The 14,777-nt window shown below is 45.1% G+C and overlaps 1 protein-coding gene across 1 annotated transcript in view; it reads right to left on the bottom strand.

Moving 5' to 3' along the window:
• Positions 1-8,905, bottom strand: part of LOC116384975 (cadherin-6-like) — a 53,542-nt gene extending 44,637 nt beyond the window's left edge. The window contains exon 1 of the mRNA XM_031850105.1: positions 8,575-8,905. The gene's annotated coding sequence lies outside the window, so the exon portion shown is untranslated. The remainder of the gene's footprint in view (positions 1-8,574) is intronic.
• Between the last annotated feature and the right edge of the window lie 5,872 nt (positions 8,906-14,777).

Raw genomic sequence — 14,777 nt, 5'->3', positions numbered from 1 at the left:
ACACACACACACACACACACACACACACACACACACACACACACACAAAATAAAGGAGTTGGACTTGGCTGAATGATTGCCGAGGCTGTTTACTAAAACTGCTGCTCACTCTGCTTTATTACAGAGTGCCAGGCTTTCCATTACTGCAAAGGGAGAGAGAAGGGGGGAGGGGGGGGCAGAGGAGGAGGGAGTGGACAGAACAGAAAGGAGAGAGAGAGAGAGAAAGGGGGAGAGAGAGACTGCCAATGTCAGATTAAAAGAAGAAGGGGGAGAGAGAAAAAAAGAAAGGCTCAGTTGATTTACACCTTCATTACTCTCCCCTAACTCTGCTTATTGCAAATCATGATGCTGCTTTATGAGCTGAATCCTCTATTACGACAAGGCCGGGAAGACGGCGCTTTAGTCCATAAAGCAGCCGTACAGTAACCGCCACCCGGCAGCACCCGATCCACTCATCCTGCCGCCCAGCTGCCATGAGGGGAAGGGAAGCAAGACAAGCCGCTGCCCAAACTTGCGCAAACTCCCCTTCCAACGTGTGCTCGCTTTGCGCGCTGTCCCTTCCCCTGGCCTTGTGCCCGCTGGACAACACACCTAGATTACTCCGAGCCAGATGTCAAGGAAGTAGGATTTAGTGGCTCAGTTGCGGGAAAAGAACTCACAGCGAGTGTTTAGCGTTCAGCGAGCGGTGCCATATTTAAGTCAACAAGCATGTAAGGCACGGTGGCGTGTGTTTACTGTCTCCCCCACCGCCGCGTGACGAGGTGCTACTGATGTGTTTACTCAAAGAGCTTCGTGTGTATTTAGACAGAGAACAGAATGTATTTATTTCATTTTTTATTTATTGAACCAAGGGGAGGTCTTCAGAGCACGCACTTTTTGATTAAATGTGTGTGTGTGTGTGTGTGGCGAGAAAGGTCCAAGAGGAAGCGGCGGAGGAAGCCCCGGTGCAGGGCCTAATAAATCAGCAGATAGGCTGAGGCATGTAGGTGAGTGCAGGGGTGTCAGTGCGCTGATGTAAACAGGGCACGGGTGCATAAGACACACTGGATGGAGGTTTGTTATGTGTATGTAACACACTGCTCCGGCCTGGCCTGTCTGACTCCCATCTGGAACAGCGTTGACAGAAAAGTTGACAGATGCTTCACCGACGTCCATTATTTATGAGACTGAGGAGGATCCGCACCGCGTTTCGCGAGTGTCTGCTCCTGCTACTGTAGGTCGAGTTCTGACACATTTTATGTGTGTGTGTGTGTGTGTGTGTGTGTCCGCGCACACGTCCGATGCTTCCCTGTGCTTGTGGTGGAAGGTAAGCAGCTGAATGTACTGGGACCACTTTTTTTTTTTTGGTTACGTTTTTTGCTCAAATGTGTGCGCTTGCATATTTGTGTTCGCACATTCACTCCAGACCCAAGTAAACACTCCACCTACTGCTGCGAGTCTAACCCTTGACCCCTGGAGTGTCATTAAACCCCTGCTAGACAGGGCAGCCCTTCCACTGCGGCACGGAGGACCGTAAACCAGCAAACTCCGGCTCTCTTAAAACCCACTTAGAGGCTTACAGCTGGGAGGCCCGACCATGGGATTGAATTAAGGCTATGATTAATTGAATCTAGTGGTGAGTAACTTGAATGACTGATGTCTCGTAGGACCAAAGGTCTAGACGCAATGCTTCAGAATAAAGCTATAGTCATGTATTCATTGACATCAAGGGCGGTTTCACTGCGCCTCGGGCAAAGATGGTTGCCTCTTGTATTATTGCTCGGAGTGCCGCTTTAAGCGCAAATACCACCGGCAGTGCTGCCGCTGCCGCTAGGCGTGCTAATGTCAATAAGAGCTACGATATAATTAATACAAATGGAATGTTTAATGCAATTTTTCCATTTTCAAAGAAATTCCCCCGGCATTGTTCCCAATAAACGAATTGCATTGTCCTCGGGCAAACAATAACCCAACTTTGGCATTACCTTCATTCGAGCAAACTCAATTATTGCAGAGCTCTTGCAGCACCTCTGGTTCACAGGTTGGGACTGCGAGGCCGCCTGCTCCGGCAACTTAAAGGTCCTCTGTCCTGCCTCATTTCTCTTTGATGGACAGCGGCATGAGGCGGTAATTGGAGGCCTGTGAGACCCGCACACATCCGTTTGTCACTTATTCATGTCAAAGCAGTGTTCAGCTGTTGGGGTTCTCAAAGAATAACCTTTTCTCAAAAGGGGACAGGTTTCCCCGACTGTCTGTGAGGCGCCCTGGGTATTGTTCAGCCCAGTACAGAGTGCTGGTGCTGTAATGTGTGTCCCATGTTGCTGCAGAACGCTTGCATTGTGTCCTTCCCTGAGGAATATTCAGCCCCAGAACGCTACGCACGCTTTGATTCGGCAGGTGTGTGTTTCTTCTTTTTTTTTCTCGGGAGGTCTTTCGTTCACAACATGCCATCCTAATGTTTTGAGAGGTAGCAGAACGACAGAAACTTCTCTTTTTTTCACTCCGGGGATTGAAAGTAAATAGAACCTTTGCTGATGTGTTTGCCTGTTCATTTACAGCGCCTTAGAATACAGCTTGCACATTGTACCTTTACGGGAAAAAAGAAAAGAAAAAAACTCACAAAGGCGTTGTGCGGGACAATAGCACAGCAGAAGAAACGGGCACACAATGGAGTCCAGATATCATTCACAACATAGACAGGAGACCATTATCCACAGAAGGAGGGGCCCGTCTGAAGGTGACAGGTTTCGGAGGGAGCCGGAGGAATTGTGCACGTGACCGCTGCCACCGAGACAACAGTCTCCCTGAAGCCTAACCTATAAGGACAGGTTTTTGTAGCGGCAATGCCCGCTGGGTTGAGGTGTTAACCGCCATCTGCAATAACCTGGATCATTACTCCTGGAGGCTGTTAGAGGGGAAAATCACATCACTCTGCTTTCACCGCTGCCAAGAAAAATTGACACGTGAAAAAAGTCACACAAAGACGCACCTCGATATGGACACGCAGGCACAAAGAGGGGTCCACAAACAAGCCCCGACCGCCGTCACCGTCTCTCACACATGCAAACAAACACACATGTAATTACACACCTGCAATCTATCACATACTGTCAGAGGCGTCTAGGGGGGTTAACATACCAAGTGGCATCCCACCAGCCAGTGTTTGCCTGAAGCCGACAGCTCTCACTGCGGCTGCCTCGTAGGGGTAAAGTAAGCATCATTATCACCTTCTCTCACCGTAACTCTCTCAAAGTCTCCTTTCTTTTAGCCACGACCCGAGCCTCTCCCTTCACTGTCTTCATTGTACTCATTGTACTCCAGTCATGCGCTAATGCTCCTTGTCCTGCGGCTGGACTCTCTTGATCTGCCATTATTCTCTCGTCATCCCGACAGTCAATACTATCCTTCCCTCTCCTTCCCTTTGCTTTCACAAAAAGTCTCAAAAGTCAGACAATGTTTCCCCGCCTTTCTTCCAACCCCTCCGTGTACTTGCCCATCTTCCATACACTTATTAACTGGCTGTCATGTTCAGCAGCCCCCCCCCCCAGATGGAGTTTAGCGTTCCTCAGTCCACTTACTGCAGCCAGAGTTAAGCCTCTGGGCTTTACACAGACACGGATCCAACTAGAGGGGGAAGGCAGGACCTGCGGACATGATCTGTCTGCTGCATTCACTCACACTCTTCCTCCTGCACCAGCTACCCCAAGACCGGACCGGAGACACGCATCATACGGGACAAGACCTCCTGGATGGGTTTTTTTTCCAAAAGAGAAGCAGGTGACCTGTGTGGGAACATTTGAATGACGTACTTTTTTTTCTGGAATAAAAAAATGTATTCAGGACAGAATTCACAATGAATTGAAAAAAGCACACCTTCCTGTTGATAATTTATTTTTTTTTATCATTTATAGTCAAATTTAAATCCATTAATTGTACAAGTTTATTGTTTTGACACAAGGCGTAAAAACTACGTGAGCAAGTTCACATGAAGATCGATTGTTTATCTTTGAGTTTACATAAAGTATAAATCTATGGGAGCATTTCTTTAAACCTTGTTTTACTGCTAATGAAGTCGTATTGCCTCCTCTGTTCATTCATCTATACGCGGTGTCTGGAAACAACTCGTGAACACATTTCCATAGAAGTTGGTGGCGAGCTCAGGACCAGTTGATTAGTTTTCTTAGTGATCTGGATCTGAGATTTCCACTATTAGATGATTATTGCCCCCCCCCACACACACATATTGGATATAAAGATTTAATTCCAAATCCAATCCAAACCCTAACGGTACCCTCGCAGGGGGGGTCAGGAAATCGATTTCACCTCGCATTTAAGAAAGGGAGAATGTTCGGCGTCCTTGAAGGGGGCTTCCTTCTAGTTTCCGCTCATATTTTTTTGATGACACCCGGACAGAATTCGACTGAGCTCAACTCTTCATTGTGTGGTAGCTACAACACTGCATTTTGTCATCTGCCTCCTCGCCGTCTCCACCCTCCTCCCCCTTTCCCGGGGCAAACGGCGTAAGAAATGAGTCGTGGCTGGTGGATATACTTCCGCGTCCCTGCTTTAACCAGTGTTGTTTCGGCAACTCTGAAATTGTGCCATGGTCTACAGGCCTTTGTTGTAAATCACTATCTCCCACTGTCAGACTGCAGTCTGCTGTACTCTGTGGATGCCTGGCTTTCTGCTGCCTCCTGGGTGACTAATATATCTTGTTAAATTGTGCTGAGAAGCGTGCGGAGAACTGTACACCTTCCCTCTTTGCACCGCATTTGTTTGCTTGCATTTGTGCTTGTGTGTGCTACTTCAAGTTGTGTGTCAGTCTGTGTGTGTGTGTGTGTGTGTATGCGTTTCGTGACTGAATAGGTAAGGGAGGGGATGTTACTTTTTTTTTGCAAATATGTTCACTAAACTCTGAGTCTGTCGAGGCTTTGTTGGTAATTCGGTTAGATTGCTATTCGGCCAGCTTCCGCTCGCCACCACCAGTAGCGGGAGGGGAGTTGTGAAGCTATCTCTCAGCGACTTCGTAATTAGAAAAGCTGTGGAGCCAAGCCACAGTTTGAGGGGGAAGAGGGAGAAGAAGAAAAAAAAAAGGCTGTTGGCAGACTGCATTATTCAACATTGGCAGCAATTTACTCTGTCTCCCACCCCAAAGACATGAATCTAAGTGATTTCATAGTCAAGTGTGCCATACTGTATAAAAGCTGGACTCTTCTCTGCAGCTCTTAAGCCATGCACTGTGTGCTATCAGCTTCATCCAGCGCTACATACATTCACACCACATCTCTGTCCTGCCACTTTGGAAATAGATCTGTGAGTATATTTCTGTGGAATTGGTCTTCTGCTGCACAAAGCAGGGTAGAGATAATTACCCATTGTTAAGGGAGGTGTAAATTGTCTGATCCATGTGTATTTATCCTCTGAGAGCCCGAGAAAGCAAAGCGGGCCTATTTTTTTGTGGGATTTGGGCAGACTCCACGGTGACGCTCTGCTCTCCTGGGCCGCCGTCTCAAATCCCTTTTGCTAAAACCCAAGAAACCGGCTAAACCGCATCCCGTCTAATTGTAAGGTGTTTTGTTTTTATAGTCGTCGCAAATTCAATCTGAGATTACGGTCGACCTTCATAGAGAAGGTTGACGACGCCGGCCTCCTGCCAATCGTAGATTTAACTAGAAGCAGACGTCAAGGTTCCCGCCTGTTGGTAGGTGAGAAATACGTCTTTTTCTTAGTTTGTTTTTTTGTGTAATTGCGGTTGTGACTGCTCCGTAAATAGGCGTCTCTGAAGGGAATCTGTCTCATTAGTAAGGAGCCGTTATTAAGTTGCCATTGTGCCTGCTGGAAACTTGCTCTATAATGGTCACAAGACGCCTCAGGAAAATGAAAGATAATGTGACTGTGGTGGGGGGGAGGGGAGTCAAATCTGCTGTTCTTCACAGGGTGGCTAACCAAAGTCGTTCCTGTACAGCAGGTGCAGTGTTTCCGGAGAAAGAAGAAAGCAAAGAGAAAAGAAAGCAGAGAAGCCCTGGTTGGCTGGCACCGACGGAAGTCAACTCCAAATAAATATTTGGCACAAGGAAAATCTGAAGAGGAAATCCTGCAGCACTCGCGGTACAAACAACGTCGTGATTTATTATCACATCATGCAGACCGTGACTAATGCACTCAAATAATCAAGGTGCATCTAGTGAACTACAATGCCCAGGGGTGCTCTCTGCCGCTGACTTCAAAAAGCATCCCTAAGCGAAGCGCACACATATTAAGAGCCCCCTGCGCCGCATGCAGGCTCAACAAACATTCCACAAGTACCCGAGCGCACACGCGCTGGGAGGAGGAGGAGGAAGAGGCGGAGGAGGAGGAGGAGGAGGAGGAGGAAGAGAGGAGGCCGTGGACATTCCCACGGGGGAAGTTTGTTTCAGTCAGCAGCCACTGGGATGTGATTTTATTAGCTCCAGATGCTGCTGAAGAGAGGAACTAGAAACGCTCGATATGACGAGCGGGACACATCAGAAATGATGCTGCCCATCTGGAGCACAAATAATGTAATCAGCTCGGGTCACCGGCCATCATCGTCTGGCCCGTCGGGTAAAACCCACCATCCTGTGTGACGTCAGCGCTTGCGGGGTGACAGGCTGGAGTGGGCCGGCATATCCCCCCCCCCGACCCCAGCCCCCCTGCCCCCCCCCCCCCCCCCCCCCCCCCCCCCCGAAGCTGCCGCACAACGAACGGAAGATATTTGGGAGAAGAGGAAGATGAAATGTGAGGGACTGTCTATTGTAATCTGAGCTCTGGTTCCCAAAAAAATATCTCGACTCCCTCCCCTGTCTGTCAAATCAGTTTACTGCATCGTACTTTGAATGTCTTCATAGGAAGCGCCCACACAGCTCGGACCACAAACACATGCATTGCTGTACTGTATGTCCCCCCCACACACATGTGCACACACACAAACACACACACACACAGAAACTCTATTTGCACAGCCTTTAAATATTCAGTACCTGCCGCGTTTTCTGTACGACTTTGATCAGCCACAGATTCTACTCTGTCCCTTTCATCTCTGAACTTCAAACCCAGCATATGAAAAAAAAAAAAAACCTGGACCACTAAACCTGTTCTGGTTCAGACAATCTCTGCTCACCCAGCTGCTCTCTGCCTTTCTATAAAAAACAAGCAGGAAGTTCTTCCAATGATGACACAAAATGAATGAATGGGGATTAACCTACTCTTTACAAATGGACTCTTCTTTTCTTTTGTGATTGCTCAAACATCCCCTTGATAAGCACACGTCCCTTGTTTGTAATTTAAAAAAAGCACATGTGCGCAGAGGAGTGATGATTGCGGAATATAAAAAAAGCACATGTGCGCAGAGGAGTGATGATTGCGGAATATTCGCTGGCTGGTTTGACAACTTCACAGCTCCCTCCAGGCACATTACCCCGGGCTTACGTTGAGCCAGTGCACTGACTAAACCATGGACACAGAAACTTCCCCAAAGCACTAAATTCAATTTTCAGGATCGCATAGATCCTCCATCCCCATCCTCACAATGTCAATAACCTGCATCTTTTGAGCAAAGACGCAGAGTTAATTATCTCATAGCCCCACCTGCATTATTCAGCAATGCCATTAAATATTCACAGCCACATCACTGATATCATCTTGTATCGTCAATAACGCTAGAGGACATGTTTTAGAAAACTTGAGTCAACTCCGAGGTTGCCCCCCCCCCCCTAAAAAAAACCCAACAACAACCAAGGCCTTTCAGCCTGATCTGTAACACTAAGCACACAAATAGGCAGCAGGGCATCACAGTGCCACTGCAGGCAGCCACAGATAGACCATCACGCGCCGTTATCAGAGCATGCCGTCCCACTTGCATCGATTCGCATCCCGCGGATTTGCCACTGGCTGCAGCGAGACCGGAGGAGAGGAGAGGGGGAGATGAGGAAGAACAATAAAACACATCCAGCGACAACATTCAAAGCGTGCGTTCAAAAGAAAAAAAATTGGGAGGGGGGGGCACGTTCACGCAGTGTCAAAATAAGGTGCGTTTTTGGAGCCCGGGCCCGCATGCTCGCATCACTTTTTTGCGGGGCAGAAACGTACTGCGTCGTGCACGACCTGAACCGGAGGGGGGGTACATTTTCGTTTTCTGCATCGACACATGAATGAGAAATTACGCACGGAGTCATCCAACAAAATGCAAAAGTTGATGAACCCCGCTGGCAATCGATTGACCCCCCCAACCCCACCCGCAATAAGTTGAATGAATGCTGCGGAGATGAATGTATATAACTTCCGATTGATACTAATTCAAAGCCCGGAGCTCCTACCAATCATTAGTGTTATTGACTTTGCTCCACTGCCAATTTAATTAGAGTACACAAGAGGAGACGCAGCTCTTACATAAGCAACTATTTCGCATTGGTCATTTGCGCGTGTGAGCAACCCAGAATAACCCGACTCGGACATTTCAAAAAACGCTGCAGAGCAAAGTGCTCTGCTCTCTCTCTCTGTTCGAGCGGCGAACGTCTTACAAACGAGACACATTTTTATTCAAAGCGGATAGAAGTTGCGAACAAAGATCCCGCTCACCTGATAATGAAGTTTATTCTAGGAGGAGATTTTTCATTTTTTCCTTCCCGGGGTTGTGGAGGCGCGCGTCGGAGCCCAAGAGTGTGTATCCGTTCACTGCAGTTTTTGTTGCCCGTTGGTCCACCTCAACTGCGCGTCTCAGTCGCGCTGCATCACTTCTCGCTGTGGATGTCAGGGAGGCTGAAAGGCTGAGGGGACTCAACCCTCCCATTGGCTGCCATTCACGAGTCCCCCAGCAGAGCACGGCGTGGAAAAAAAAGAAAAAGAGAAGGGGAGGAAAAAGAACAAAAACACACACACACACACACAAACACACACACACACACACACAAACACACGCACACACACACACACACACACGCGACCGATACAAACAAAAGGAAGGTGGAGGCTGCGTTTCAACTGCGTGCGATGTTCAAGTTTAATACAAGAGTCAAGTGTGTGTTTTTTCTTTGTGCACGTGCTTCCTTGACATTTGCATAATCCGTGATTAATAGTTGCAAAGTCAGAGGTTGAGTGTGGGTTTGAACCGAGCGATAAACGGTTATTTTCGTAAACGCCTCCAGTTAGGCTGCCTGCTGTCCTGAAGCCTAAAACCTTGGAAGCCATGGCTCATGTATGATTATACAATGGCTAATTAAATGTAGCTCTGTATGAAGAAAAACAATAAAAAAGCACCAGCAATAATACCAATGCAAATTAGCTTGTGTTTCATTTGACCATGTTACTGCTGTTACGGGATCACGGCACTCTCATAGTGACATTTTTACATTTTAATTGTGTTTGCAAAGTTAGCGAGGTTGCATTTGAATAATAACAGTTGAGTTGATGAACTACATAAATAAATCTGCTGCAGCAATGAATTATGTATTTACTATTAGGCCTACCTCACCTTTTATGTCAATAACAGCACATGCTATGGTGCAAACTGGTTTCATAAACCTACGAAAAGTGATCCACCATAATTCATATATAATCCATGGAAATAATTTGCAAATGTAACCCACTTTAGCATGAGTCAGGGAGGGTGACATAGCGTATGTCTACATCAGGGACGACATTGGGGTGGATTGCGAAAACTAAAAGCACCAAACTTTCACCCAGCAGACCACAGTTCGTGTCCCGTGTGAAACCACGAGTCAACATTGACTTATTTGTCATGTAATGCCACTTCCACAGTTATTTGAACCCAAACGTTGACTTATCTCTTATATAACAACCACACCCTCAAAGCGTCACTTCCATCGTTATTTTAATTCAAACCAATATCTGTTCCGAAACCTAACCATGTAGTTATGTAGCGTAAACGCCACAGGGGCTCCCGCAGGCGGACTGGCTGCTGGTGTAGCCGAACATTTGGAGGGAAACGCATGTAGAATAACAAAACATATTTTTGTTATAGACTCAGCATGTGACTGACACATCCTGCTTGATCTTGCCTACTAATCCCCTCTGACATGAACTACTAATGCCACTTGCTACTGCAAGGACTACAACTACTTCTGTTATAATTCACAGCATTTGCACACAATTATAAAATACAGTTGCCAGTTCGTCAGCTTTCTAAAACTGATGCAGTTCTGCTACCAATCATTTAGCTTTTAGTTAGACTCTTATTTTGAAAGTACAGTTGCTCTCCTGTTTCTACAGTCCTGATTTGTAAGACCTTCCCTGCCTTGTGAGTGAATGAACATGTCCTACATGTTCTGTTGATGTTTGGAGCTGCTAACTGTGTCAGATTCTGTTTGGAGAAGGTAATCCTGGAATCTGATTACCGACCAAGCCTGTAAACGGAGGGGTTTTAGAGTAATCAAACTAATGCAGCTTTTAAAATGCTTTATCCAGAGCCCCGCCTAGACCAGATTACACACTGTAATCTGTTATATTTTATCCATACGAGTACATGTAATACGTTCTTGTACTTGCTGTTAGCGTTACTATGCCTGAGGATAAGTCAGCACGCTGTCTCGTGTTAATGATGTTGATGTTAGCGGGGAAATTGTTTCATCAGAATCCTAATTTAAAGCGACTAGTTGGTAACTATAAAAATAACTTTTGGCCACAGTTGCTCAAACTGTCACTATATCCTGACGTGGTACACACGAGAGATAAACGGTGAAATAATCAGGTTCCTCTACTTCCTTTTATCGCTCCGAATGCTTTGACATGATTCCACCACGCTTAAAGAAGAACAACCAATCAGAGCCAAGGAGGCTCTAACGCAGCTGTCAATCACTGCTGGTGAACTCAAATTTCAAATATGAATCAAGATTCTGGTGCTGCATTTCCCATTTTTTCGCCTCAAATGTTTTCAGAGACATATTTCAGTGTTTAGCTGTAAAGTAAGAAGGTTCGCTCCGGTCGGTGGGCGGTGCTTTCGGTTGGTTGTGGCTCCACTGTTTTCAACATGGCGGCCGGATCTCAAACTGTACAGTGCAGTAACAGACTCTCGTTTCATAATCGATCTGCGCTGCTTTGTTTGACAGATTGATCAGAGCGTCAGAAACAGTTATTGACAGCCGCGTTAGAGATTGCTTGGCTCTGATTGGCTGTTTTCTTCAGGTGCGTTTGAATCTCGCAAATGCCGCATAGTTCACCTAAAGGCACGTGTTGTTTTCAAACACGGACAAGGGTTGTATGATTACCATCACATGTTCTGCCAACACCAGCATAATAATGCACATAAACGCGAGTTACATGAGTTACATTATTTTTACCAACTGCAGAGGGCGTTCATATCAGCAGACTGCAGCAAAGCTCACAGCAACACAAAGAAGAGAAGGAGCTGTAAACTAAAGGTGTTCCAAATGGTTTAAGGTAACAGATGTAATGCTTTAAAGATACTTGTGATGTAATCTGGTGGATTGCATTTAATGTAAATAAAAAATATGTTGTTTACAATCTGAATTAAGTACGTTACCACAAAGCTAATCTTAATTATCATAATTATTATGTGTGTTTTGAATGGACGCAGGAACCACAGTCAGTCTCATAATTAAGATATGATGTTGCAGAAGCAGTTCAGTGTTATTTTAAGACGATGAGATAATTAAAATATAATCACAAGTAAACAAAGTGTGATTTTTTTTCTCTTAGATGAGGGGATAGTTAAGTTGTCGATCATGATGTCGAAGATAAAATAAAAATAAAAAAATCTCCATTCGCTGCTCTGCGCTTCCATATTACCTTGCAAACGCTGTAATATGATTTTCTTTATGGACCTAACAAATGAAGGCTTTTAGGTATTGGACATAAAAACGTGTCTTTTATTTATCATTTGTATCTCGTCATTTTCAAAACACAGCGTTCCAGAGACATCAGCCACTAAACATCTGTCACATCTAATAAACATTTAGTGCACATAAAAATGTGCAATATGAAGATGGAAGGAAAGTGTGCAGGTGTTAATGGGTTCATGGTTTCAAGTTTGTATTCCCTTTTTTTTTTTCCCCGAAACCAAAGACCCCACGCTGTGCACGCCTTCCCACCCATGCAGTGTTTGTGTCATGATGACCACTGGCTGCTGTTAGATTCATGAGTTTAATCCCTGGAAGCGCTCCAAGCATCCACTTTGCTGCTGCCCTGTCCTCTCAACCAAACATCAAACTCTTGCCTATAGCGCAAAATGCAGTGAGCCAAAGGGATGTCTGCATTTGGCATCATGTTCTATCAGGAGATCAGCCCGAGACGAACAACCGCTGCCCTTGACTGCATCATTGCTACTGAATGAGCTTACGTTGCCTTGTGCAGTTTATTTAACAGCCTGCCGCCATAAACACGTCACATCAACAGTGGAAGCGGTCTGCAAAAAACAATTTTGTCACATAATATGTCATATCGACTTTTAAAATAGTATTGAGACATGCAGATCCGAAGAATATATGTCGTGCTTTTTGTATCTTTTACACATTTTATTATATTAACATAAAAAAAGATTATCCAGGCAACGATTTTCAATATTTTCCTCTACAATGTGTGGGAGCGTTCTTATTAAGGACTTCTTCATGTTAAAATAGCAAGCCTAGATATTCATGCTCATGCATTATGTGTTACTTTACAGATAAATGACAGTTGTGGGGCATGGAGTTAGACAGGGGATGTTGAGGGCGACCTCAGTACAGATTTGTACTCCTATAACGCCTGACAGCTCAGATACTTCAGGATTTGTCAGAGAAAGGAATTGTTCAAAGTATCACATCCGAAAAACCCAACCTCATTTGTTGCCGATACACAGGCTTCTGTGTTTATAGACGTCCATATTTCGTGAATCTGTCTCACCTTGCCAGCATCTGTATCAGTACGACAACAGCTCTAAGACCATTGGGTCCTACTGAACCAAGAGGTCATCTTTAAAAGTCAGCTCACAAATACATAGTTTCATCTTCACAAATGTCTCAGCAGTTGCCTAAAACAGCTGGGCACCGTAGGTTTTACCAAACTTTACTCAAACTTGAGTAAATAGTCTATTTGTGAGGGACTATTTTCAGTTGCGCATTCATACACATTTGGTGCTCTCGTGGGTTTTTACCGCACCAGGACACTGCCCATGTCCATGATAATGAAGAAAGATGTCACCCAGGGCCACAGTGTGACCCATTAATGAGTTTTAATAGTTTTTAGACAATGATGGAGGGATGAGCTCCCTCTCTCAACCTTTGGATACACAAGCTATAGTTGTTAATATCATTTAGGTTGTGGTGCTTTTGCTTTATAATACAATTAAAGATGTATTTATCACTATGGAGAGTCATTATTAATGATTAAGCGGACTTATTTTATTATGTGTTTGATTTTCTGGGTGAGACTTGGAGCTCTGCCAGAACCCCCCAAAAGGAAATCAATAGGTCTTCTTTTAGACACACAGAGTCCTATAAACAATCCCAGAAAAAGATCAATACGCTACAGGAAAGTGAGCAAGGGAGCACAGAGGAGTCAGGCGCCCAAGAACCCCGTATCACAGACATCATAGTCTTTTTTTTTTGCAGAAGAATATCAGATACACTGTTGTTCTGTGAGGCAAAGATAAGTTTTTATCAACATAGTTTCCCAACTCCCAAGAGAAATAAAAACACAGCAAAATGTTTGGTTCTTTCAACTCGGAGGGCTCTGTGGCATAAATATTCACTAAGTCACGAATAATGCTGCGTCTCATGCATAAACTGGAACTCTGCCTAAAGTCGACCATATTTCTTCTGTCATTTTCCGGCTGGGAGACAGCGACGCTCAACACAAGGATGCAATTCTGTCACAAGCTTGTTTACGACAGATACAGCGCATTGTGTAATTATCTTCGGAGGCATTTCTTGAATCGGCGCACTGTTTCCAGTAGCTCACACTTAAAACAGCTGATGGTCACAAGTTTTCCGCTGCATGGTAGATTGTTTCCCCCAATGCTTAGGGGTTTGACCTTAATATTGTTTTGACACGGCTCTATGATGCACATTTGCTTTTGACTGCTGACCAAGCTGCCTTTCTGAGAAAGGCAGTAAAAAAACACTTTGTCCTCAGAAGTCCTGTATTAAAATAAAACAACATGGGTAAGCAGACAAAGATGGAAGTGCTATATTGTTGTAAATACTGACAAGGTGGGAGTTGCAGCAGATGGTAGATTGAGATAAACTGAAGCAGATCAAAAATGAAGTCATGAAATCTCTCATTCTCTCTCTCTCTCTCTCTCTCTCTTTCTCTCTCTCTCTCTCTCTCTCTCTCTCTCTCTCTCTCTCAAACACCACTCTAAGAGCATTTGAAGCAACTCATCTCCATCTTTTTTCCAGTCGATGTAGAGCTGAAAATAAGGCCCGGGTTAACTGTTAGCAGGCTATTCACACGGAGGATGTGTCTGTGCTCCTGTAATGACTGTGGAACATGTGACATTACCTTTGGTACATGCATGTGAAGGAATAAGGACACCTCTGCACAACGCTCTGCAGGGTGCAATTAAAGGCCCCTTCCTTTATAATTACGCTGTAGAGCTGATCTTGGGGAGAACAATATGTACCATAGTAGTGACGCCGGTCTGCAGATGTGGTTGGGTTGCAGGGAAATAGCCGGTGTTAAAGGTTTCCACGGTTTCTCGAGATAAACTGTGGTCAAATCAGCATCCAAGTGATAACGTTCTGTATTTAATGGCTTTTGACTTGCTGAATATTGCTTGAAGCTAGACTGTAACTTTTGAAAGAAACAAAAAAGAAATAGCACATTAT

This window comes from Anarrhichthys ocellatus, unplaced genomic scaffold, assembly GCF_004355925.1.
Source record: "Anarrhichthys ocellatus isolate YVR2014 unplaced genomic scaffold, GSC_Weel_1.0 scaffold10, whole genome shotgun sequence".
Lineage (NCBI taxonomy): Eukaryota > Metazoa > Chordata > Actinopteri > Perciformes > Anarhichadidae > Anarrhichthys > Anarrhichthys ocellatus.
This window is presented reverse-complemented; position numbering and strand designations above follow the sequence as displayed.